Source organism: Dermacentor silvarum, chromosome 4 (assembly GCF_013339745.2).
Source record: "Dermacentor silvarum isolate Dsil-2018 chromosome 4, BIME_Dsil_1.4, whole genome shotgun sequence".
NCBI lineage: Eukaryota > Metazoa > Arthropoda > Arachnida > Ixodida > Ixodidae > Dermacentor > Dermacentor silvarum.
The window spans coordinates 49,869,562-49,896,683 of NC_051157.2; positions in this window are offsets into that span (position 1 = coordinate 49,869,562).

Here is a 27,122-nt window from a genome sequence, read left to right on the forward strand (position 1 = left end):
TTGCCACTGCACCAGTACGGCCCCCAGACCAACATTGCTCGCATCGGTGCGAAGTTCTGTAGGGGCTTCCAGGTCAAAGTGCGCAAGAACTGGAGGCGTTTGCAGGCGCTGGCGTAGTTCGTCAAATGCTATTTGCTCATTTTCACCCCACAGAAAGGGAACATCGTCTCGTGTAAGGCGTGTTAAAGGGGCAGCAATACGAGAGAAGTTCGCAATGAACCGCCGGTAATAGGCGCACAGCCCCAGGAAGCGCCTCACTGCCTTCTTGTCGGGTGGTGTGGGGAACTTTGCCACAGCGTCTATTTTATCTGGGTCCGGTCGTACACCCTCGTGACTGACGACGTGGCCGAGGAAGCACAGTTCACTGAAGCCAAAATGACATTTCTCGGGCTTTAACGTCAGGCCAGCTGAGCGTATGGCTTGAAGAACAGTGAGTAACCGGCTTAGGTGCTCTTCGAATGTAGCCGAGAACACTATGACGTCGTCTAAATAGACCAAGCAAGTTTGCCACTTCAGGCCTGATAGTACGGTGTCCATTAAACGCTGAAAAGTGGCTGGCGCTGAGCACAGACCGAAAGGAAGTACCTTAAATTCGTAAAGACCGTCGGGGGTCACGAAGGCCGTTTTCTCACGATCTCTCTCATCGACCTCTATCTGCCAATACCCGCTTCGTAGGTCCATTGATGAAAAATAACGTGCATGCCGCAGCCTGTCCAGCGAATCGTCTATGCGTGGCAGTGGGTAGACGTCTTTCTTCGTGACTTGGTTTAATTTGCGGTAATCGATGCAGAAGCGCAAGCTGCCGTCTTTCTTTTTGACCAAGACCACGGGTGAAGCCCAGGGACTGTTCGAAGGCTGGATCACGTCATCCTCGAGCATCTTGGTCACTTGCTTTTGAATCTCTTCCCGTTCCTTTGGAGCTACACGGTAGGGGTTTTGTCGAATCGGCCTCGTGGTATCATCCGTGATGATACGGTGCTTGGTCAGCGGTGTTTGTTTCACTTTTGACGTAGTCGAAAAGCAATCTTCGAACTGGTGTATCAGCTCCAAGAGGCGCTGTCTCTCAGAAGGCGACAGGGTGGAGCTGACGTCGAAAGACAAATGTGGCGAGGCCGGAACGGTCGTTTCTTGACGTTGTAAAGCCAAACAATCTTTTACTTGAATGACTTCGTCGCAGTAGGCAATTGCGGTGCCCTTTTGAATGTGACGGCGTTCGTCGCTGAAGTTCGTCAGAAGGACTTCCGCTTGCCCATGAGTCATGTCGAGTAGGCCTCTAGCAATCGAAATGCCGTGGGTTAGCAATAGTGCAACAATTTGCTCCGCGATCACATCCCCATGGTAGGGCTTCCGGCACGAGACAGATACAAGGCGGCAGGAGCGCGGTTGAATGGTCACGTCGTCGGCGAGTCGCAGACGCTCATGTTTCCCGTCATGAGTGGTGTCGGCATAGGGGCTTGCAGAGAACGTCACCATACGGCCCGGAATGTTTATGACGGCGCCGTGATCTCGCAGAAAATCCATCCCTAAGATGAGTTCTCTGCAGCAGTCGGGGATAATGACGAAAGTGGCAACGAAGCTGGAATCACCGATGTAAATTCGAGCGGTGCATGTTCCTGTTGGTGTTATTACCTGGCCACCGGCACTTCTTATGTGTGGCCCGGTCCACGGCGTCTTCACTTTCCGAATGCGGTCGGCCAGCTCCTGCCGCATGATTGAGAAGTCTGCGCCAGTATCAACAAGTGCTGTAACGTGATGTCCATCTATGAGAATGCTAATATCGGCACGGGCAACGTCGTCGGCGGTAGTATTCGTCGTCGTCGTATCGTCCTCTTGGGTAGCGTGGGGGGTATTTTTGGCGTCGCGACACTGGGCAACCTTCCCCCCGGAGGTCGCTGCCGTTAGTTTCCCCGGCGCGGACTAGGGGAACGACCACCCCTGACGACGTCAGCGAAACTCTGGCGGTTTGGGGAAGTGTAACGCACAGGGGATGGGGACTGCAAGCGACGACGCGGTGAAGCTGCTTGGCTGGTCGACAGGTGATCACGATTCGGGGCACAACGGTCGTCAAAGCGCAGAGAAGCGGCGGGCGAAAAACTTGCCACCCCAGCCTCTCGATGGGGACAGAAGCGGGCAATGTGGCCAGGTTCCCCACAATGGAAACAGAGTGGTCGACGGTCGGCCGTGCGCCACAAGTCAGTACGGCGAACAGGAGGTCGTCTCACAGACTCTCGTTGCCACCACGGCACGGGAACGGTCCGAGGCTGAAATGGCGGTACCTCCGGTGAAGGGGGAGGACGTCGGACCACGTCGGCATAGCTCAATGGACGTGCCTCAGGGCATGGAGGTGGTGAGGAGAAGGCTTGCCGCAACTCTTGGCGCACGACTTCGGCAATCGAAACGACTGGAGACTCCGTAGGAGTAATGCCGAGGGCTCGCAGCTCTTCACGTAGAATGACTCTAATCATTTCCCGTAAAGAAGGCTGGTCAACACCCTGAGCTGCAGCGCTTATTGGTGTGTTGTTGGGTAGGCGGTCAAAGTGGCGGCAACGTTGCTGAAGTGCCCGCTCAATGATAGTCGCTTCTTTGATGAAGTCGTCGACCGTAGTGGGCGGGTTTCGGACAAGGCCTGCAAACAGCGGTTCCTTAATTCCCCGCATAAGGTGACGCACCTTCTTCGCCTCGGTCATGTCGGGATCAGCTCGGCGAAACAGACGGGCCATATCCTCCGCATACATGACGACAGATTCGTTCGGCTGCTGTACGCGAGCCTCAATAAGTTGTTGCGCGTAATCGCGCCGGTCCGAACTTGCGAATGTATCGAGGAGCTGACGCCGAAAATTGCCCCACGTGTGGAAGCTCGCTTCCCTGTTCTCGTACCACGTGCGAGCGCTCTTTTCGAGCGCGAAATAAGCATGGGTGAGTTTCTGTCGCTCGGTCCAGTGATTGACATCAGCGACGCGCTCGTACTGATCGAGCCAGTCCTCGACATCTTCGAAAGCATCACCATGGAAGGTTGCGGGAACGTGAGGCTGTTCAAGAGTCACCTGGGAAATGCTCGGCGCCGTCTGAGAAGAAGGAAGAGTGGCCGATGGTGTTGGAACAGCCATGCTGGTGGGAGGCGCAACGGGAGGGAATTCCGGGCTCAGGCCGAGCAGGCGCCGACTGAATCGATGGACTGGAGTCGTGACGAGAAGTGGAGCTTCCGGACTGGGTGTACGAGTCCTTATAGGGGTTGAACGCATGAGGTTCAAGGCTCCAGCACCTCCACCAGTGTCGCAACGTCAGAAACAGAGGTCGCACAGCCCTGATCAAGAGGAATAGCAGGAGGTCGCCTTTTTAATACAGCGCGCTGCCGCGACTTCTTCTTCTTCACCGCGCCTTGATAGAAACGCGCGTGCCTGCTCGCATATTCCTCCTCTTCATCAGAGTACAGGCGCGGCAATATACTAAAACTTTCCTCAAACTCATACTATTCTCACCCCAATATCTCGTTTGCTTTTTCCGTAGCAAGCGTTTGAAGATCGCGCATATCTGCTCAATAATGGCACGCCAGAGATAACCGGACAAGAAAATCTAGATTAATACCATAAAACCTGACGTTACATGTAAAAGACATGGGCCTGATTTGAAAATAATTTTATCCGTGGGAACTCTTTGTAATGCGCGGCCAGCGTCTTCATTGACATCTCTTCCATTCATCGAAGCCTTTCCTGCACATGTTCAGATTGTCAAGATTGTGCTTAGTCTTCCGAAATTATAACTTGCATATTTTGCTCATTGCAGCATCGAATGAATGCATAATCCACTTATTGGACGAAGTTTGGCTGATTGGCGCCCGCAAGCTTGCTGCAACAGGGCAGTGAATAGAGGATATACAAATTTACTTTCTTCGTTGTTTGAACGCCAGTGTTAGCCATCGCCACTGATGTGCTTTGCAAATGCGAAATATTTTATTAATAACTGTTTAAAATCCTTTGCCTCCTAGTTTGAAAGACTTGCCGCTGCGGATTGTTGTGAAGCGGCTGCAAACTGTCGCAAATTATTGATTGCATCGAAAAACGGCGCAATTTATTAAGACGCCACAGATGATCTCTTCTATATAGGGCCGCTGATGTAATGTGTTTTTGCGCAAGCGTTTGAAAAAGCACCAGCGAGGAGATCAATAAGAGACTCAACGATGATGTTTTTGCGCACGTGTGTTTGTATTTTCGCCCACGTGCGGAACTGCTCGTTGCAGTAAGCGTGTGGCTGGGTGGATAGGAGGAAGTTTTAGTCCAGTGTTTTCGCAAGCAATAGCGTAATGAAAACACTTTTCAAGAACCACACGCTTAACACTTTCCGTGCAGGCTCCTCTCGGCTCCAGACACAGAGCAGGTGGCTGAATTCTCAGCGGCATTCCGTCCGTGCCTCCGGAACCTTTTCGATTGAGAAGCAGCAGTAAATATTGTAATTGGACGCACATGTAGCTTTGCATACGAAGGTGTTGTAAAACTCCTGCTATAACAGTACTTACCTTGCAAGAGATATCAATTTATCAAGACAGTGGATTAACTTATCTGGCGCAAAGGAATTCGGTTTTAGGACTTGTCACTGCATGCGTTCAAGTAAAAGAAGCAGTCAGTGCGAGCTTAGGCAAATCACAGTGAACAATTTTAAAGAGAAAAAGAGCACAAATTGGCAATCAAGCGGCGATGAAAACTGTGGGAATTGCGAGGTCTGTTGGAACTTTAGTTACATAATAATCCCCGTTGAGAAAAACTCGTGTTTAGGATTGTTCTCCCAGCTTTCGAGGATTTCTTCTTTTTCCCTTTCTGCCTTTCAAACGACTTCGCTCAGCACATGCGCCATTATTTCCGCGCAGTTGTCGCTGTGCTATCGCATTCCTACTGATACACTTGCAGGCTGCCGTATTACCGGTGGTAACTCGCGAAAAACGCCGCGTCACTCCACCGTGACTCACCAGGCGAATTTCACACGACAAATGCGTTAAGCTAGTAGAATCCAACCACTTCTAATCAACGCGTTCTGACCTGATTATACATATTTGAATTACAACTCCTATGCAGTCGGAAATACGTAATACAATGATAATTATTATATTTGTTCGCTGTAAAGAGAACTAAACACGTGAACACAATAATAGTCTGCAGCCGTCTCATCTGCGATCGTTCTGAAGGATACCTAGCCGGGTGCAGGTTGGTTGGACATAATTAGACTAACGGCGCGAATTTTAAAACTTGAACACTAGAGAAGAGCGACGTGTTTGTCATTTCTCTTCTCTAGTGTCCATGTTTTACGTTCGCGCGTTTACTCCAATTATGATAACTAGCTATTATCCCCGTATATAGCGATGCGTGATAGTGACAGCGTCCGATCAAACCGTGCAACAGCAAGATGGCACACGCTGTTGATTATGACGCGTGTCCTAAGTGCCACTCTACTCGGATAACAACTGACAGGCAGAGAGAGAGAGAGAGATACACTGAGCACTTTGCTTTTGCCTAAAAGGGTCATGGCTGTATAGGCGGGCCGAGTTGCCTTTGCCACTCGAGGCCAACCTCTCCCTGTCTTTTATATAGGCAATGGTCGAAGCGCCGCTTTTTCTCTTTTCGGTTTGGTTCTCCGATGGAGGAAAGCACGCGCGAAGGAACCTAAAGGGGGAGGGGGAGAGAAATATTGAAGAGGGGGAGGGATGAAGGGGAATGGATCACTCTAGTCGCTCGGCGATTGCCCCACCAAAAGCGCGCGAGACGGGCACAGTTTAGTGATTAAATGTCACCTGGGCGTGATTAATCGTCGCCGCGATGCGTCCTAATTACTGCTTGATTGCAGACGCTGCCAGCGGCACACCTTGCTTTCTCTCCTTCACAGATTAGCGATTTCTCTCTCTCCCTCTCGACATAGGGGGGCGAGAGAAAGGAAGAACAGCAAGAAGGGAGAGGAGACGGACAGACATGAGCACAAAGGCTCGCAATTGCTCGGGTGCACTCAAAGCTGATTCATGCTTTTTCTTTTCGCACTTTCTGCAAATGCGCGCAGCGAAAAGCTTAAGTTCAGACACTAGGGGGAGGGTTGGGGAGAGGTGGTGTTGGGGGACGCGCGACAATTGCGTTATGCTAATTGCGTGTCCATGCTTTCTTCAATACCAGAATTCTCTTACAGTCAGCTTAATTGTCCTGTGATGGTGCGCCAAAGGTACACATTCGGCACGAAACACCGCTGTGTGTGTATATATCGTCCTTCCTCTGCATTGAAAGGGAAACGTTGCGCTACACTAACAACCTTCGTGACGCCGTAACGACAAACCCAAATCATAACCCTGGTTTCTTTCGGCATTCGCCTCTTTTCACGTGGTATTTCTCACGCTTTCGGGCTCTGTTATACCGCAAGTAACCAGATTTGCATGTAGTAGTACTTAATGAAAGAAGCAGCATCAAAAAAAATTCGTCGAACGTTCGAACATTGATGGTCGAAGCTCTGTGATTTCCTCTGCTGGATTGCAAGCGGTGCCGGAGAACACAAAGGACAAGCAAGGAGACATGAAGACCGTATCCTTGCTTATCCTTAGTGTGTTGTGCTGCCAATTTGCAAGCCATAGAAAACTAACTAGCCCAGTAACACGTTTTGACGAATTTCCCTAGCTGTGAGCAAAAGGTCATATGTTTTACTCTCGTCACAAGCCTCTTTTCGTGACTGGTCTTACTTGGTCTATTTACGATATTGACGTTACTTTAATCGATTAATAATGTCATGAAAATGAAACATAGGAACAGGTAGGATTGCACACATGGTATCAATCAATCAATCAATCAATCAATCAATCAATCAATCAATCAATCAATCAATCAATAATTCGGTCGGCGCCGATAATCAATACGCCTTTCCAGCTTGTCGCTATCGATATCATTGGACCCCTGTCACCCATATCGGCCAGTGGTAATCGATATGTCCTAACTATGGTTGACTTTGCAACCCGTTATCCAGACGCGGTTGCGTTGCCAAGCAGTGGCAATGGCCACATCGAGACGGCAAGTGACAGCTGGATTTTTTTTTAAAGTCAGGTAAAATTTACTGCAACAGTCATGCTGGAGTTACATAGTGACAGTATTACAGCAGGGGGTCCCAGAGTTCTGAAAAAAAAAAAACTGTCAGGGGGACCTCCTATGATTACATAAATAGGGTTATTATACAAAAAACAGCAAACAAGTAGGGTCCCGTGAGCGCTAATAATAATAATTAGGTAAGTTGATCATCTATAACAGGTAATTTGATATATAGGTTAATTGCAATGCTAATTATTGAAAATATTAAAAATAATCGAAAGCGTGGGAACAAACAGAATAATAAAAATATTAACAAGTATAATCAATCAGACATAGGAAACCAAAACTCGTATTATTATCAATAATATCAATTTCCTATACAAGAAAAAAAGGTATACAGCAACAAAACATTGATAATTAATTAGGCAATTCAGATGAGTCGGGGGTGGTAATGGTGTGCTGTGGCTACAGGCTAGTTTAGCCTGGCGATGGAGGCCGGCAATTGCTATGCCTCAGCGTCTTTTTCATTGACACTGCAAACCTCTGTCCTATACATATTGCTACGGAACCGACATTAAGAAGCCAACAAGCGAGTGCGTATCGATTTTTCAGCGCTGGCAAATTTGACAGGTTGATGCGTCACCTTGTCTTTATGAAATGACTACAAATACAATACGCTCCTCCGATCCTGTTCCTTCAAGTCCTCAACAACCCTCTTGCTCCTCGCCCGCCCCAAGACACATGAAGGAAAAGAGGAAAGAAACCTAGAAGGACTGAAATAAAGAAAAGAACAAACAAACAAACTGTATAAATAAATAAAGAAACAAAAACTAACGACAGGAAAAAAAAAGGAAAGAAAGAAAGAAAGAGAGAAAGAAAGAAAGAAGGAAAGAAAGAAAGAAAGAAAGAAAGAAAGAAAGAAAGAAAGAAAGAAAGAAAGAAAGACAGAAAACCTAAGGTATTGTGCGGCAACAACAAAATCGAATTGGGAAACGGAATGAACCGGATTCGATTAACCAGAGGCAAGACTGTTTGCGTGTTACGCGGACTTGGTTTCGGCGCTGCTCCCGGTAAGATATAGCTGCGTACGCAGTTATAAACGAGTCGGTCGGTGCAACGCCTACCGAAATCCATCGCTCCAGCACCTACACGGCTCTCCACTGCATCGCTGCAATGGACGGTAATTGCCGAAGGGTGGCGACATCGGTGGGGTAACCCAGACCGATTAGACACATGGCGACATGTAGTATACCGCCGCCGCGAGGAAATCGCGTACCGCTGTATTTTATTACGCCTTCCAAGCTGAAAGGCGTGCAGGTTAGTCAGCCGTACATTGCGAAAGAGCGAGCGGGCTTAGTTTTTGCAACAGCACATCTGGGCGATGTTACGAGCAGCCGGAAGCACCCGTATATAGGGATACAAGAGAGAGACGGTTGGGACGGAAGCGACTGCCGAGTCTTGAGAACTCTGACTTTTCGTAACTGATGCCTTGATTTCGTCGCATTGTGAAGCGGACGCTGGGCGTATGATTGACATTTCGCCCACGTTCGCCGCTTTTTAACTGTGCCGACTTATTACGTTGTTAAATCTTTAGAAAAGAAAAGGTCGTAGAAGGAAAAAGGAAACTAGAGGCTTAGGAAGGTAAACCAGATGTGTCTCCGGCTTGCTTCTCTACAGAGAAAGAATGTATATATTGCGGGAACGCCGACTTGATTAGTGCCATCAGAGCCAACTGTGGACGAAGAAGACGACGGGTGCGCGAGAGTGGCACGAGGGACGCGCGAGCCGCGGCTGGGCGCCCTTGAGCGCGGCCGGCCGAGACTGGAGTCTGCTGGCGTGGACTGCGGGATCGAGCCGTTTCCCACATTGGCGTCCAACGTGGGGCTCCGGCTGCGTTCCGGGATGGACCATGGTCGTGGGGAAGGCTGACGACCCCCGTTCCACCGCCAGTAGCGACTCCTACCCCTGCCTGGTGCGTGACCATTTCCGCGGTGCGAGCTGCACCTCTGATGTTCGGTGACGAGCGTTTCCGCCGTCTCCTCCTCCGTCGCCGTCATCGAGCCTGGCGTGGGACCTGGTGGCGACGTGGTCTCCTACGCGCTGCTGCAGCTCCTGGCGCCGCTGTTCGAGAAGGGCACTGCCGGCGCAGGTGACGTCACGAGCGCGATGGCACCGACGCCACCTCAAGAGTGGCTCCGTCTCTCGGCGCTGCAGTGAGTGGTTCTACACAGACGGCTCGAGAGGACGCGGTGAGCGGTGTCCAGTGAGTGTTCCGTGCGATTTCGGGAGCTCGAGGCCAGTTGCCAACGGTGGCGGCGGTGACACCGTTAGAGCGACGATCGGGATCATCTGCGATCTTCCCCTCCTGTGACATGCGTGCTGCGGTGCGGTGTGGTCGCTGTGGTGGCAAGTGATTGAACGGGCGGTGACTCCTTCCGGCGACCTGCTGCGTGCACTCGCCAGAACGAGGTCGGAGAGGCAAACCAGACCAGTGGCGCGTTAGGGGACGGTTTAGGGCCTTTAGGTTCCTGCAAGACCTGAACTCCGAGGCTGCACCACCTGGTCTGCCCAATATTCGCGAGGAGTCCGTCCTGGAAGGCAGCCAGGTTTAGGGCCTACGGGTTCCTGGAAGACCTTGATAACTCGGATGTTGCCGGCTCCGCCGATCCTCGTTCGGTGCATTAGCAGTCTACAAGGTTCGCGCGCCGGTAGGGGTGTCATGCCGTCGCTACCAGACACCGTGGGCCAGTGCCGTCAACGCCTTCGCAGAGGGAGGGGCAGTGTGGGACCGCTGACATGATTAGCGGCATCAGAGCCAACTGTGGACCTTGGAGACGACGGGTGCGCGAGAGTGCTGCGAGGGACGGGCGAGCTGCGGCTGGGCGCCGCTCGGCCGGCCGAGACTGGAGCCTGTTGGCTTGGACTGCGGGATCGAGCCGTTTCCCACAATATATAGTGAGAGAGAGAGAGGTAGAACACGAACTGCAGTGCCCATGCTGGTTATACACTACCTTCATGTCTACAAACGGTCATTGAGGTTTCTCAACTTGAAATGCTGCGGCAATGCACGCAGTGCTTTGTGAACGAAGTATGTGGTCATTATCCAAAAATCGGGGTAACTTGCACTAATGGCACAAGGCTAAAGACACAGCGGAGCTGATCGGTTCGTAGCTGGTCCTGGGTATACGAAGTGATGCTAAGTTATACGAAGTAATGCCAAGTGGTGCTAAGTTATACGAAATGTATAAGCATTTCCTCGTGATCCATGACATCGGGGAACGCCTCGCGAAGCGCTTGCAGTCCGAGCACACGTAGGGGAAGTGGGGCGAAAGCTATGCACAGTGTACGGGCGGCACGCAGCAGACGAAACACGCAGGGATGACGTCACGACGCTATGCGCAGTAGCGCGCAGCTAGTGGGAGCTTGGCCGAGTCGCCGCCAGAGGTGCCTGCTGCCGTCACGGACACCGCGAGCGTTCGGCGCTAATGCGGGGAAACGGAGAAGCGCGGATGGCGTCCGCAGCACCTCTGCGCGTTGCCTCGTTGGTGCTGCTACAATTTGTTTCTCTCTCTCGCTCTCATTTTCTCTTTCTCTCTCCCGAGCATAGCGCGCGACGCTCCGCGAGGGGGTTACAAGGCAACGCTGTGGCAGGCGGCATACATTACGGCAAGCTTAAACAGCTCCGCTGTTAAAATCGTTGTCACTGAGAAAATTATTCAGTTCAGGTTATGTACTGTTGTCCGGAGTACATGACGCTGGTCGTCGCGAGTCCACGGCACCTGTGGACGTTAAAGTGGACAAAAGCAATGGAGGTGCTCGACGGACGCCTTGCAGTATCAACTGCTGCATGAAGCTGCGTCACCCAATCCAGCCTTGAACGAATAAGTCTTTGCAAAAGTCACTCTCAGCTAAGAACGACACAACCTTCGATCGCAGAAGGTGAAGCCGTGTAGTATAGCTTGCAAGCTCCTGGTAGGATAAGGAAATACAGAAGTCACGTTTTACTAACCACTTTGTTATTATACACGTAACTAGGGTGTAAATCTGTCTATATCTGGCGCCCTTACACCGCTTTAGATGTAAGGGTGTGAGTTATACAAATTCTTTGGATGGAGCCTTCGAGAAGTACACAAATCAACATTCGAGCACGCGTACAAAGCACCTTGTACATTCTATTAGGCTTTAGTGCTCACTTCATGAGTGACTATATATGTTTCATGCAATGCGTTTTTATTCCGCATAGCGTCTTAGTTATTTATATATGAAATGATCTGAATTTACAGTTAAACAGATCGTTCCATCATAAGACTTTGTACCCCTCTGCAAGTGGGTGTGGCTTTTTCTGTTCTAATCGCGGTAGTTTGCCGACACGGAGTAGAAGAGACACATGCACTTGTAGCCTCAAGGCTTCTTGAGCGTTTTCCTTTTAAAACAAGGCCATGTTGCCAGGCTGATCACTTCCTCGTCATGCCATGTTCTGAGCACCACTCAAGAAAGAAAAGAGAAAAAAAATGAAGAAATTAGCTCCCAAGAACTACCGCCAGCAAAAAAATACGAGCGACGACGGCTGCACTTACAGAAAAAAATATGAGAACGAGAAGCCGAATGATGCCGCCGCAGCGAATGGCAGACCAAATTATATATATATATATATATATATATATATATATATATATATATATATATATATATATATATAATAAAGCAGACAACAGACGCCACGTGGTTTCACTTTAGATTCGAGGGTAAAAGGCGTAGTTAGAAAACCGTAAGCCCCCCCACCGCAGACAGTTCGTGGTATTTTAGTCCACGCGAGTCCTCCCTCCGCAGTCTCCACCCCAATTTTGTGCGGAATAAAGCTATAGCTGGCGTGCTCGTATATTAAATTTGACTTTGAATTAGTTGGGAACCGCAATATATGGCGCCAGAACGTGTTGCAGACGAGAGAAAGAAGAAGAGAGCGAGAATCAAAAAGAGAAATAAACCGCATGGAAGCAAAAAAAAAAAAAATTGCTTTTTCAAAGGCGAATGGACTTGAAGCTATAACGTTTGCACAGGAAAAAAAAATAATAATAAGCTGTCAGATTAATGCGCACAAACAGGGATGCCGACTATGATGTGCGGTCGGTCTCGTACGTAAATTACGCGGCGTTTCTTTATTGGACACGAGTGTAGAACGTGAACAAACTCCGAACGACTTTCGAAAAATATGGCTAGAGCACAACGCCTTTTAGAGAATGGAAATTGGGAGAATAGAGTCGGCGAGGCTGGAAGACTGAGTGGCCTTCGAGTCTTTATTAATTCTTGCCGCATACTGGCTCTGACAAAGGAAGGGAAGGAAGCTTTGAAAGAAGGAGTTCAATTCGGGCTTCTTTTTTCACGACGTGCCCGCGTATAGCATAATGGCGCTCACAGCAGGGAATCAGTGAAAAAGCAGATGGCGTACCATAGAGTAGGTAGAGACCAGGGAGTGAGCTTGGCATGGGAAGCTCACAACGCGGCATTGTCCTGCTGAGTCTCAACTTTCCTCTGCAGCCATGGAGAAGGGAAGCTCCTTAAATGGCGACTTTACGAATGAAACCTGAGGAATTGCGCCCCTCTAACATATTTCTATCTTTTATTTCGCGTTTGCAGCAGCTTCTCGCCTTTAGGCTGTTTTAGCGTCACGCCGCATATGAACGCGCGTTTCGAGAGGAACCTATATTCGCAGGCAAGCTACCAACGGCTATCTAGACTTTAGAACCCTTCTGAGAACCAAAGTGATATAATTCAGTCTAGTGCATTCTGAGCATTTTGCCATCGCTGGGCCGTATGCGAGGATGAAGTGATAAAAGAGGAAGTTTGGGCGGATCGCTGGGAAGACATTAATGGGCACCAAACTTTAGGAGCCGCTCTAACTATATGTGAAAGCGTCAAGAGGAAAGAGAGAGAAAGAGTACGCAGAGTAAATGCTTTGTCAGACGTGAAAATTGTTCTGAAGGGCGTCGGCCCCAGCGGTGGCTTTATTAGCTTCCGAAACCACTTTGCGCATCGTTACCCTTATGCACATGCGCGCGTTCGGTTGTGGGGGCGCCAATCTTGGTGAATGCGAAGGAGAGCCATAGAACCCACGTGCCGGCAGAGCCAGACGCTTGGCAGACGGCGGAAGCGTGGTGCTTTTGGAGGGAATCACTGATAAAAAAAATGAAATAAGAGCCGAGGGAAGGAAAAAGGAAGAGGGGGGAAAACTGCGGATGCTGGCGCGATATATGTAAGCAGCCCCACGCGCCATCGCATCCAGACGAGCCAGATAAGAGTGCATGGAAAATGAGAGGAGGGGGAGCAAAGGGAATTGAGTCTCTAAAAATCTCTAAAATAGGCTAACTTAAAAAAAAAGAGAAAGAGGGAGAAATAAAGATCCAGGGAGCCCTTTGCCTCATAAAAAACGCAACTCGAGGCGAAGTGCACGCTTCCTCCCTAAAAGAAGAAGAAGGAGTAAGCTCACAAAAATAAAGGGAGGGAAACGAGGGGGCAGAAAGTGGAAAAGTATTTTAAAGAAAAACGCCTCGACACTATAAAAGCCAATGGACGATGATGGCAGGTCTCTGCGGTGCGATTTTTGAGCGCTGATGGGCTCAAAAATGAAACGACATGAAAGCTTTTTAAAAAAGAAAAAAGAAAAAAAGAAAGCCAGAAAGGGGCTCGCTTCTCATTTGTTTTCCAGAGCGACGTTGTTCACAATTTTAGGCCACTCACTTCCACGGTATATGGCTGCTCGTTCAACTACCGTCTTCCTTCCTTCCTTCCATAGCCTACTCTAAAATGATTTTCTGTTTTTATTTGAGTGCCACTCACTTTTTTTCTTGTAGGTTGAGTTCTTTTTATATTTTTTTTACGACTCCCGCGACTTCCCAGATAACTGTTCCGGCCAATTCTCGTCCCATCTTTCAGTCTGTCGCTGTTTTGCCGGAGCGCTCATTTTCTCATCCGGATATAGTTGGCGACGAGCTTGTATTCTCTTTCCCCAATACCGTGCAGTACTCCCTACCCGGAGTGTCCCACAAATGTTTTTTCTGATGGTGGAAGCGGACTGACAACCAAGCACAGTAGGTCTCATTAGTCGTATACCGTACCCCCCCCCCCCCCCCACCCCCCTTCCTTACACACACTGCAGACACACACACACACACTTTCTTTTTTAACAGCTCGGCGGAAGTTACCTGACACCCTGACACACAGTGGCCTGTGTTGACCACTGAAGGTGTCACTGAGTTGCTCTTGACTAAAGTCGTTTCGGCTTGCGTTTGGTCAACGCCGCATATATAACTCAAGGATTGCGTACTTCGTGCCTCAATGTAACATGAGTGGGCGGCGCTTTTATGTCGCCAAGCGTGATGTTACGACAGTCACGACCGTTAGTCACAGTCATGGCACCGGCGCCGGTGACATTGATTGGTACTCATAACATGGCCAGCTTTCCGTTTTTTTTTTCTTTTTTATTTTAAGAGAAACGGCGAAGAAACGCTCTCTCCTAACGAAAACCGGTGCGGTGTGGGTCACGGGACGGTACATATGACGGCTCTATGAATCCGGTAGTTGTTTGCTTGCCGCCCTCTCCATTTGGTTGAATGGGCTGTGTCACTTGTGTGACGTCACACTTCAAAGCGGAAACGCCGGGTGGTATATGTAGACTTTGTTTCACACTGAAAGTGGCGCCGGAGGGGAAGCTATACCGCTATACCGCCGGCTTGAGCTGCTAAGCAATGTGATCGTGAGGATGGCCGTGTTCCTACGCCACCTGTCACTTGGAGCCAGAGCGACAGCTGCGAGACAGCGGAAGCTTTGAACACTCCTACTATGACGTAATCTGGGAAGCTCCTTTTGAAAATAATGTGTCGAAAAAAAATTGGGCTAGGAGTCCCGCACTGCTACACAGAATCTATCCAGTGTTTGCGAGCTATGCTCAGACCTAGCTGACTTGGAACATATGCTCTGGCGGTGCCCCGCGGTACGCGACGGCGACGATGTCACGTCGTCCAAATTGGAGGCTGCCCTAAGCATCCCCGATCTTGAAGCACAGCTATGGGCTGTCCATCGGGCCCGCGACGCAGCAGAGAGGCTCGGTCTTTCTGTACCGACGTGGGAGCGGCCCGCTACGTGCTGACGCGCGTTCCGAGGGACCGTAATAAGGATTTATCATACCATAGGAGTCGTCCTCTTCTTCCATTTGAATATGCTGTGCATTGCCTACTTTTGCCCGTGACATCAGAGCTGGAAGTGTTTATAGATATTCCGTTATCTAGGAGGTATTAGGAGGCATTAAACTTATCGTCGCCTACTCCTTATTGGGCACACTGTCGACCACCAGAGCACGCGTCACGGCATTCTTTGCTGTACCATAATAGTGTAAAACGGAATGCAAGTGCCGTTTCGGTAGGTCCGCATAACCATGCATGGTCATCACCACTCCGTATTGCATGATTGGCCCACATGGGGGCGCCGGTTTATTAAAGCGAAGATTTCGTTACCTACTTTCCCAAAGGGTGTGGTGTCGCTGCCCGGCTGTTGAATTCGCCCCTCCCCCCCCCCCCCCCCCTTTCCACGAAACTCACCAAACGAAACCAAACCAAACCAGTACTTGTGAATTATCAAATAGACCTCACCAAAGCTTGGATTCACGTTGATCCCAACATGGGCTTTGAATCTGCATAATGTTTCCTAATGGTTATCATTTTAGAACAGCTTCACGAATGCGACTCCTGAGTGGCTGGCGTCATCCACAGATCCCACTGCACTGCACAGTTTTAAGGGTACACGGGCGTCAGTGGTTCTCGCTTTCGCAGTTCAGACGCAAAGGGTGCCGTCGTTCGGGTAAATTTTTATGGCGTAACCTCTCTTTACGCGCCACTCTCGCGGAAATGGGTGATTGTAATGGAGATTCGGGTAGTGAGAAAAAATTTGTTGGCAAAAAAAAAAAAAAGCCCAAATGGAATGGTTTGAACTTTTGAATGGCCTATTCGCGAATGCTCGTTAACTATAAGGTGTTTGGAAAAGTGCTCTTCTGCTGCTGCGTTGCCACTGCAGCCGAGAGGTCCTTTAATAACTGAACGACAAAAAAAAAAAAGAAGAAAACACGAATAAAGATGCACCAAAGAGCCCACCGCACAGCAGGCACGAAGAAACTTGTTTCCTTGACAGCAAGGATTGAGTGTATAATTATTACACAAGGAAAGCATTAGCAAGTGTCTCACATTTAATAATACTTATGATAACGGGCGTTTCCGTTGTAAACTTTTAAAACATTTTCTAGCCGATCCTATACTTCTTTTTGTCACATTCTATGTCACCGGTCATTCGGACGCCGTCAAAACTTATTACGCTTTCATCAAGAGCTTCTCGCTCTGCCTTTCTTACAAGAAGGAAAAGAGGGCAATTTGCATTTCCTACCTGAACACTTTAGCCATTTCAAAATTTGTTTCATTTCAAGCGGAAATAGTTAATAATAACGTGGTAGTCAATCCGAAGTGTGTTAGGGAACTGTATGGAAAGGAAGGAAGATTAACCATAGCTAGCTGTGGTTCTTTATCCTGCTTAGGAGGAAGGGCGATAAAAAGAGAAAGAGGGCGTAAGTGCAGAGAAAGTGAGCGGAGCAGCGAACAGTGTAATCCGCGTACACTACACAGAGTTAGCAGACGGCGTTCTTAAAGTCTATATGGATAGCCGTGTGGCTGTGCTGGCTGAGCGAGGTAGAATCAATGGCGCACTGCGAATAGTGCGCTCCGGTTCAAAACCGTCCTGTGCGCGTTCTGACGGTCTGTTGAATCAACTGCACTTGATAGTGGTGCTCGGAGGTTGCGATTGCCGGCTGCATTTACAAGGTTAGTTCCGCCTGTAGCTAGGAACACTCCTCCTCCTCCGGCTGCTGCACATTTTCTTCCTTTTGATTTAGAACAGTGATCGACTGTGTTTTCTTTTTAACTGCTTTTCAATTACATTGTTTGAGGTAGCGAACAATATGTGACAACCATGTGAAGCCAACGAAATACTTAACGTTATAGGTTTGTCACTTGAACACTGTGTTGCGCCAGCGTAAACAATAACAAACAACGAATAAAACTCTGAAAATGAAATTCCTGAAAATACCTCATACCATTTCTAGCTGCGATATCCTGCAACCATCTAAAATATTAAATTTAATGTACTTCGCATACGATAAGGGTTCCATAGAAAAGTCTTGTCCAATTTTTTCCCCTTAAAATGATTTGTTCCAACAGCTAACAGCCGGCTACACGGAGAGCTCTCAGCACAAGATAAGCGCGAGTGGCTGTCTGTAGGAAAAGTAAAAATTGGGAGTAGGCTAAAACTCAACTCTCTGAATTTCGCAAAGTAGTTTCCCCGCAGAACATAATGTGGTAGACGCGATGTCGACCTACGAGGCAGATATGTTCACTCGCATGAATTTGTGCGTTTGATATCTCTGGTCCGCCGTGATAACATTGGAAGGCAAGGTTCTTCACAGGCCAGACACTAAACACGAGGGCCCGAATTCACAAAAACTCCTTACGTTTGAATTTTTCGTAAGGAAGAATTTTAGCCAATCCGGATGCCTGACTTATCATTAGCGAAGTCGGCCAGCCAATGGCAAAGTGAACTTACGAAAGACAATCTTTGTGAATCTGGCCCGAGAGCTGAGTTCAGCTGTCCAACATGATGGTCAACATATTGTTGAAATAGCCGAAGTAGTATTACGCTATCAGCAAATTACATCAGCAACATTCTGGGAATGGGCCTCTGCATATTGCAAGAGTGCAAGACCCTCGCAGCGTGTTTACGGCTTCGTGTTCTGCGGAGAAGTATGCCTTCAACATTTCGTACTTTATTATACACCCTGAGCTGCGAAAAACGTGCCCAGCCTTAGAAACCCAACTCTATACAACACGGACAACACCTGGTGCGCGCGCTTCTGACTGAGTTTTTGTCGCTGCGTAAGAATACGGCCGGAATTCATAAGCACTATAGTACATATTCGCCGCGAACCGAGCAACGTGTGCGGAGGTGGGTCATGTGCCGAGATAGTGAGCTTCTCCCGTTCTTAATTAAAGTGGACCGCGGAGCTATAGCACGGTCGCACGAGACCGGAAATAAGGACGGATGGCTTCGACCGGAAATTAATTGCGGCGCACCTCGGCCGAATGGGGGCTCGCGCGAGCTGCAGGTCGACCCGCGAGACACGCGAAGAAACGCCCAAGGCCCCGAGGTCTCGTTGTTTATAGCGCATTAATGATGCTCTTTCTTGGAGACACTTTTAGCTTTCCGACCGCACTGACGCCGTGCGCGGAGACACGTGGCGGAAGTCGTCTTTGTCGCGCCACGACCTACTCGCCGTTTGGGCCTCGAGATCTGCATACAGTCAAATCACAGCGGCACTAGCGTTGTTACGGGCTTTAATTTAGGGATGAGAGAGTATAATATGTATTACGGAAAAGCCCTACTCTAGCACTGGAGCTAAAAAATAACCTAGAGAAGCAGCTATTTCGCCTCTAATCTGGGCAGCTTTTCAAAAGTTGCGGCTGCTTTCGTGTGAGCGGTCCTTTAGCGTTTTTCGCCCCCTCTTGGCCGAGCGCTCATTCGACACCGGTGATTGGATAACACGGGTAAGCAGTTCCCTAAGATACGTGGCAGCGGGCTTATCTCGCCATTTTACTTTCGAAGCTTCCGTTTGCGTACAGTCGTTGAGTGACGGACTGGAAGGAAGTGCCATAATTTCGTGACACCTTTCGCTGAAGGACAGCGGGCCTGTAAAAAAACACAAATTTCTTGCCTGGCACTTTGTCAGGATGAAGAGCGTCCGTGGCTGTTGCCAAAAGTAATGAGAATGTGTGGAAAGGAAATGCACACGGTTGCAGAAATTTGTGCAACGGGTCATAGGGGATTGCGATACAAGAAAATTACTCGATTTTTAGTTCATTCGGGCGGGCATTCGGGGCCACTTATTTGGGGGGCGTTACAAAAGGTGCTTGGCTGATGTCTTTACTGGGTACCATGTTAGCGAGCTTTTCAAAATTAAAAGACATGTCAGAATTTTAAAACACGGCCTCTATGCTGTAGATCTGCGTTAATCACGTAGAAGGAAGCCAAGCATCCTAATTTCAGCTTATTGAACGGAGTAGTGCTCAAAGAGGTGGGCTGATTTACGCAAGCTCCGAACATTGGGCCGGAAGTGCGGTAAGTACAGATGCTAAACATTTAATTTACAGGCAATATTAACGCCCCGGGAAAAGCATGGACGTGCAGGCGCATGCCATTAAATGTCAGAAAAATTATCCAAGAACAAGAGTCTGATCCTTCGCTACTTCTAAAACAGCTAGAAAATCCACAAAAGCAGGCGAAGCAGAACCGTTCTAAGAGTTCGCGAGCTCGCCCCATCAACTTTTTTGTAAAGCACAAATGCACAAAGGCAAAGCCAAGCAAAGGGTAGCACGGTGTTTACAGAGTACATTACGAAACAAGAGTTTGATCGTGTTCATGGCCCCACTGCCACATAACCAAATTTATTTCCTCTCCTCCTTAAAAAACAGGCTTGGTCCTCAAGCCGCTGTGGCAATAGAGGTCCTGGTAAAGCTCACATTGATAGCCAGGCTAATTTCAATGGTACACAGCATAGCGCCAGCAGTGCCTCGCGCTTCTAGCGCTGTGCCCTGGAAACAGAAGGATCTCGTTTTCAATCTCTCATTTTCTCTCTCTTTTACAATGCTTGTCTTTTTTTGTCAGTTAATTGCAGGCACGTGATCATGACCAGACTCACTTTAGGTAGCTTTTATCTAACTGCGCGAAGCTCGTTCAAATTTTGCACGAACGTAGGAATTCCAGGGCCCATGGTCACAAAACTTCTCGGGTCGTATTCACAAAAGCTTTTCTTTCGTAAGTATTCTTTCCAACTGGCTGACCGTATTCGCCAATGATACGTTGTTCGGCATCAGGATTGGCGGGTATTCTCTCTTACGGACAATTCTAGCGTAAGAGGTTTTGTGAATAGGAGCCCCTTTTATTGAGTGCCTTATGCGGTTGGTCTTTACCGCGGCGATGGTTGCGTTATCAAACCGATCGTTTCACGAGTGGTTAGTGCCAGAACACCAGTACAGTACAAAGTTCGCTCACACACGAGCAGTTCAGCGAATGCGAGTGCTGTACAATACGTAATAAAAAAAATTGATACGAGCAAATATTGCTTGATTCATTAATAGGTTATTGATTGGGCGAACGATTGATTTAGTAATTGTTATTAACGATACTAATCGTAAGAGAGACATTACAAACGCTGTAAGTCAAACAAAAAGAAAGATACATTGATACATTGTGTCGTGACACTACAGCACAGCGCGTAAAGTGACAGGACAATTAAATAAATAAAAAAAAAACACTGATATGAAAGGACCACATCTCTGCCTAGACTTTTGTAGAATAGCTTCATATAAGTTCACCTGCTAGCTGCTGAGGTGCTCAATGACTATGCGCGTTCTGCTGTTGACCACGACGTCGCAGGCTTGATTCCCTGTCACGGTGGCCACATTCCCGAATGGAAAAATGCTATTGCACTTAAATTTAGCTGCACGCAGTAAGGAACCCCAGGTGGTCAAAATTATTACGGTATACACAACTACGACGTGCCTCACATCCCGTGGGTTGCTTTGAGACATTAAACCCCACGATCTTATTAATATTTTTTTTTCATAAAGCGTCCTCTAGTACCACCGAATAATCTCACTGCCATTTAGAAGTTTAATTTGGCTTTGCATTAGAAACTTGACGTTGGCCGGGATTCCTCAGCCAAAGTAGACATCCACACGCTATATGTATACAGCTATACATCAAATACTACGCATGAAACAGTGTTTTCGACCAGTATGCTGGTCAATAACACTGTTTTATTCGTTCTATAGGTATTTCATTTATTATCTCTTTGCGAATGTTACTAACCTGCTTAAAACGGCTAAATTATACACTAATCAAGCAATGTTCTGATGATAAATGCAACATTAGACAAAAGGGATGGTCATATGCTCTGAGAGTCATGCGAAGCGACATTTTATATTGTCGACAGCGATGTTATTCGTAGTATAATAAATTTAAACACCTGAGGACAATGCAGAGTCCATAGTTAATTGTAATAAAAGCGGAATTCGCCAAGCCTCCATTTATCTTCTGTCTTTTACCGTCACAACTTCGTTGAGTCTACGCTTTCTTATGGTATTACGCACAAAAGAAAACATGTCTTTAATAATAATAATAATAAAAAAAACTAGAGCCACAGGTTAACGGCGCCATTTGCTTTGATGGCGCATCTCATCAGGAAACAATTCGCTTTTGCCTTTTTTTTAATGTAACAAAAAATAAATAAGAAAGGTGACTGGCTCGGGACGCTACACAGGTGAGATGCGACATCCCGAAGAGAACCGTGCTGGAAATCCGTAGAGGCCTTGCATTCACGCATGGGATCCTCTGTCATGGAGGCTCAATTCAGTCCAGAGATCTATTTACACCCACAAATACATAAATTATCTCCGACAGCAGCGTCATCACACCAACGCTACCATACCATGGCCAGTTATAGACGAACGCAATGCCGTAGCGAACACATCGAAGCATATCACGATCCTAACATATGTGAAAGGGCTGCAGATGAGGGAAGAATATAGCGCGGACATTCAACATTCGGATCACGCGAGCCATAAAATGCGGTCGCCACAAAAACCCACTGTCGATCGTCGCTGCGCGCGTCTTCTTCTGCCCGTGCCTATGCTGGCCAATCGGCTTGGACGCTATAACGCGCACGGCTGCATGCTACCAGAAGCACGTAGTGCTCGCGGAGCTTTGCCGAATGCAGTACGCGTCCGAAGGCGAAGTCGGTGCGTGAATGTAGAAATCCCGCGGTTGGTTTCCCCTTCGAACAGTCGGTGTCGTGCGCGCGCGAGAGTGCGAGAGAGAGAGAGAGAGAGAGATACGGGGGAGAGAGGGGGAGGGTGAGCTGGGGCGCAAAGCGCGGCTACGCACGCAAGGTTGTCGCCGAAACGCACGCGCGCACACACGTGCACGCGTTCTCCCCGAGACGCGGGGCGTAAATCCGCTCGCATCGCGCGTCCGTCTTGCAAACTGGCCAGCACGACGTCCGCGAGACGCAATAACGGCGTCCTCATGCCTCGCCGCCATACTGCCGCACGCCCAGCCAGGGGGGTCCATCCGGGGCACATTTATTTCCGACGTTAGCGTCACGTTCCCAGCGTCGCCGTGGGGTCGACGAACCCGCGCCTGCGGCGGCAGCCCTATAGGAGGGTCCTCTCTCTATCTCGCGCTTAGGATTCCGCGGGCCCCGCCAGCAGCAGCGAGCGAGCGCATTCCACGCGAGGGACCGTCCCAGGTCGCTCGACCACGCAAGCAGAGGAAACACCGCCGACGCCGCTAAGCGACTGATGATGGGAGGGGGGTGCAGGCATCGCGAGTAGCAGCGGCACCCGCGTAGCCCCCCGAAACCGGAGGCCCTGCCCCCCTAGTCCGCCGCTTAATTGGCCGAGCAGCCCGAAGAACGCTCGTGCTGACGCTGCCTTTCTCCATGCGTGCGCGGGCAACCCGCATGGCCCCCGTCCGCCGACGCCTCGCACACGTGTGGCGCGCGGGCGTGCGGCCGAGAACTCTCGGGGCGGCCACTGGGTCGAGGAGGGGACTCCGTGTTGCGAAACGACGAGGCACGTGCTCGCGGAGAGCTCCTTTGATTAGCGCCGGCTGGGCCGCGGCTGCTCTTTTGCACTCGCCTCCTCGTTAACGTTGCCGGTGTCCGCTATTATCCCACGTTCTCCTCCCACGCGCATTCAGGGCGCGGGGACTGAGAGTGCCTCGGTCTACGAAAAGGCTTCTTCTTTAGGGGTGGCGTCACCTGTTGAGGATTTACCTAAGAGCAAAGAGAGACCGCCATGCTCCTTTGTTTAGATATTATGAAGGAGTACCGGGGCCGGAGCCGTGTTCCGGTTAGTTCCGTTGAACAGAGCTGTCTGCTTTGACGCCTATACGAAGGCAGTTTTCTTGCCGGATTCTTGGAGGCACGAGCATGCCTCAATATGGTTCGCCATTAGGCCATAAAATTTAGGTGCAATAGTAAACTGAAAAATTGGTGAGAATAGATTTTGCTCAGAATACAAACGCATAAAGGCGAAATGAAATAATATAAAATGTTCACAACTACTTGCCTTGCTTTCGTTAAAAAAATATTACTATTGAGGTGTGACAGACATGCCATAGGGGTTAGTGCAAATCGTCGGCATGCGCTGTGTCTCGTATAATTGTCATGAAAGTACGGACGCGCTTCATAAACGCCGGTATATAAAAGTTTCCAGGAGACAGCTTGCGCTGAAAGTTTCCCGCTTCAAGCACGCCAGTGGACCTGTATCATGATGCTTACAAATTACACTCAACCCTATGCATCTCACATCTAGTAATATACGTCGTTTTCTCGCTTGGTCAGGAAACATAGCTAAACACTTGAGCAAGGCGGTAATTCGAGCTTGTCATACCGGAATACTTAATAACGCTAAAAAAAAACAAGGACACACATAAAACGACATGTGTGTTGTCGTTCTTACGTCTGCCTTCGTCTCTTTAGTGCTGTTGCAACCACATTGTTGCAGCCGCACAACACTGGTCATAAAATGTCCCGCAATATTTCGTCTATGTACAGAAGGCGCCACCAGAGAAGCATGCAGCATCTACAGAGGCGCAGTGAGGGCATTAATGCTGAAGGCTGGGCGAGTTGATCTGCTGGAGTTATGAAACTTGGTTATAGCTTTAAGGAAGACAAAGACATGGACACAAAATGAAAAGCACGGGCACGACGACCGTCTTGTTGATGATTTCTTCAAAAAATGGCAATCACGTGTTTGCGTCGTCGTCTTACTTAGCGCCGTAGCTGTGTTTCATAATGATAGTGCGGGGGCAGCTATTGTGCGTCGTGTAGAATACCGCTCTCTCCTTCCTGACATCTCTGGCTGTTCAAAGAAAAGAGCTCTGTCATGTAACGTCTTATTTTACACGCAACATGCTTCGCTCGAGTTGCCTATATAGATCCTTGCCGGATCAGGTCAATTGCAATCTTGCCGCCCATTGCAATACTACACGTTGCTTTCGTCATAGGGCATTTCGCAGTATTACTAGGTGTCATGCAGTAAAAGACAGCGCATTAGTGTTTGATGAGACTCTCCAATGTGTTCTGCCGTCGCTGTGCGTATCTTTATTCCCCAAATTTGTCCCTTAAGCGATTGTCCCGACTCCCAGCCTTAATCTTCGTGAGTGACCCTCTGATTTCACTTCGTGTCGCCAGCATGACACTGTAAGAAATACAGCTATATGAAAATTTTGCGATTCTTGCTGAATGTTTTGCGTCCATACCGGTGCATCCGGACCGCGAGACTGCACTAGCATAGACACAGTTCTTGAAGTGCAGCGGCCTGAGTGACCGGTTATAGCACTGCTGTGCGTCTTGTTGTGTGCGTGCAGTGTTCTCTCTCTTCCTCTTTTCGTCCTTCTATTCCCCCTTTTCATTACACCACCAGTGTAGGGTAGCAAACCGGGCGCTCACCCGGTTGACTTCCCAACATTTCCTCTTTTTGCTCTCTCTCTCTCTCTCTCTCTCTCTACACCGGGACATCGAGCAGATTTCTTACGCTGGAACGCCCCTGAAGTTTTGTGACCTCCTATATGAACCCTAAGGTATTCCTACCTCGCGTGCGGGCTCGCTCACGCTGGGCCCTCGACTGTCACGGTGATGTGACTTCAAGCGATTGCCCTGTTTTCGTGACGCGACGCCATACTGGCCTCACCGCGTGTCTGCACTTTCTCCGCAATGTGATGGCAACGGTTGATAGGAACTTCCTATTCGGGTAGAAGCAAGCGCAACCAGGAGAACTGAAAGCGTCGTGCGTATGCCCTCCCAGACTCACTCAAACGACGAGATCCGCCCCTTACAAGGCCTGCGCAATCTTATACCGACCCGTGTACCCTGGGCATTCGTGCATGTAACTGCTGTTACGTTTTGGGGCTGCCGGAGTATTTTTCCTTTTACTTATTCATTCCACCGCGCTTACGCTACAACAGATAAAAATACAACTATGCAGGAGGTATGCGGAGGGTGCGCTGTTGGCATTAGTGTCCCTGTATAGTTGGCATCTGCAGAGCGGTATTGGTGTTCTATACTCAGTTTACCATTTCTTACGAATATAGTGTAGTGCTGCCACTCTGGCGTACGTAAGCTAACTTTCACACGAATGGCAACATTCAGTTGTCCTGAATCAGCGCAGCCTCATTTATATTTCTTAAGCAAGGTGTTTTTTTTTTAGCGCTCATATTCTTCGTATTCTTCTGTATTGACGAAAATATGTTTTTTTCACAGAGAAAATCAAAGCTCAGAGCCTCGGTTACACTTTCAGTTTTCGGTTACGCGCAAACTGCTGGAGCATTGACGTTATTTACGTGACATATGGACTTGCGCGGATGTCGAAGTCATGGCGAAGGGACAGCACACACCCTTGATGGTTCAGCAAGTGTCCAGAAAAAAAGAAAAAAAAAGAAGATAAAAGAAACTTGGGAATGTATTAGACCTGCGCCGCACTCACCATGCGACGGAGCTCGTTTCAAGGGGCCGCTTTGGTGCCCCGACTGCCGAATTCACCACAATCTGAGAGGTCAAATTTTTAAACTGTACACGCACATTCGAGGGCGGCGTAACTATTTGCCTTTCCGTTGCCATGTTATGTTTGTTAGTTCGTTCTGCCTCTCTGGTCCACATAAACGTTTGTTGTTTCTTGTTTCACAAAGCGAGAGTGCCTTATTAGTTGTTGTCTTACTCGTGCGCTCAAAATAATTGGACCGATGTTTCGTTTTCTTTAATTCTGCGGTTTCACATGCCAAAACAACGTTCTTATATTAGGCACGGCGTAGTGGGGGCCCCGGATTAATTTCGACCCCCTGGAGTTGTGTAGCGTGCACCCAACGTACGGTACACGGCAGTAGCGCACCCAGGATCTCTGCCAGGGGGGGGGGGGGGGGGGGGGGGAGGGGTTGACAGTTTGCCAATACCATCTAAACAGCAGCTTATTCCAATTTCTTCACGGGAAATTGTCAAAAAATACGCTTTTTGCGAGTGTGCAGACGATTGCGCGTCTTACATCTTAGTTGCAGTACTCAAATGCGCAAGGAAAAAAAAAGGGGTTAAACAAAAGGGCGGGTTAAGTCGGCCTCAGGGGGGGGGGGAGGGGTTACAACCCCCCCTCCCCCTCCGTCGGTGCGCCACTGGTACACGGACATTTTCGCATTACGCTCCCCATCGAAATGTGGCCGCCGCGGCCGGGATTTGATTCCCCGACCTCGTGCTTAGCAGCGCAATGCCAAAGTCGCTAAAGTCACCAAAGTCACGGCGGGAAACTGGGGCGATGTTACAATTTTTTTTTTCGAGCTGCCGCGAACGTCGACATTCGTCGACGAACGTCGACCGTTCCCGTTCAGCGGGAACGGGAAGGATGGGTGGTTCATGAATTTGCCCAAATCAGGTCCGGGATTTGAACGGCTTTGTGACGTTTCAAAATGGTAATTTTCAATAATGCATTGCGTTAGAAATGCAACGATTCGCATTGATTACGAATGCGCGCACAAATTAGTTGTCTTCATGCGTTTAGGAAAATATTTTCTTGGGATTTCCGAGCGAACAGGGCAATGTGCATTTTCGAGAGGATAAAAGGCTTGCACGACAAAGTATGCAAGCCGCCGGACGTTTTACAATCGGCGTGCGACGACCATAAAAAGTCTTGGACATGGCCGAAGTGCCCTCAACGCGGCTTCTTTTTTTGAAAGACCTCTGCAGATTCGAAAATTCCTATCAAGAAAGAAAACGTTGCAGAGCCAGCGGTCTCTTTTTCTTGTTGATTCGCTTTATTCGCGTTGCCTTGACAGGTCCACTGATTCGCCTCTATAGCCTCTGGCAAAGAAGGCGCAAATATTGACTCTTGAAATAAATTGTTGCAGTCGTACCGTCAACCGCAAAAGTTTACGGGATGCAGGATC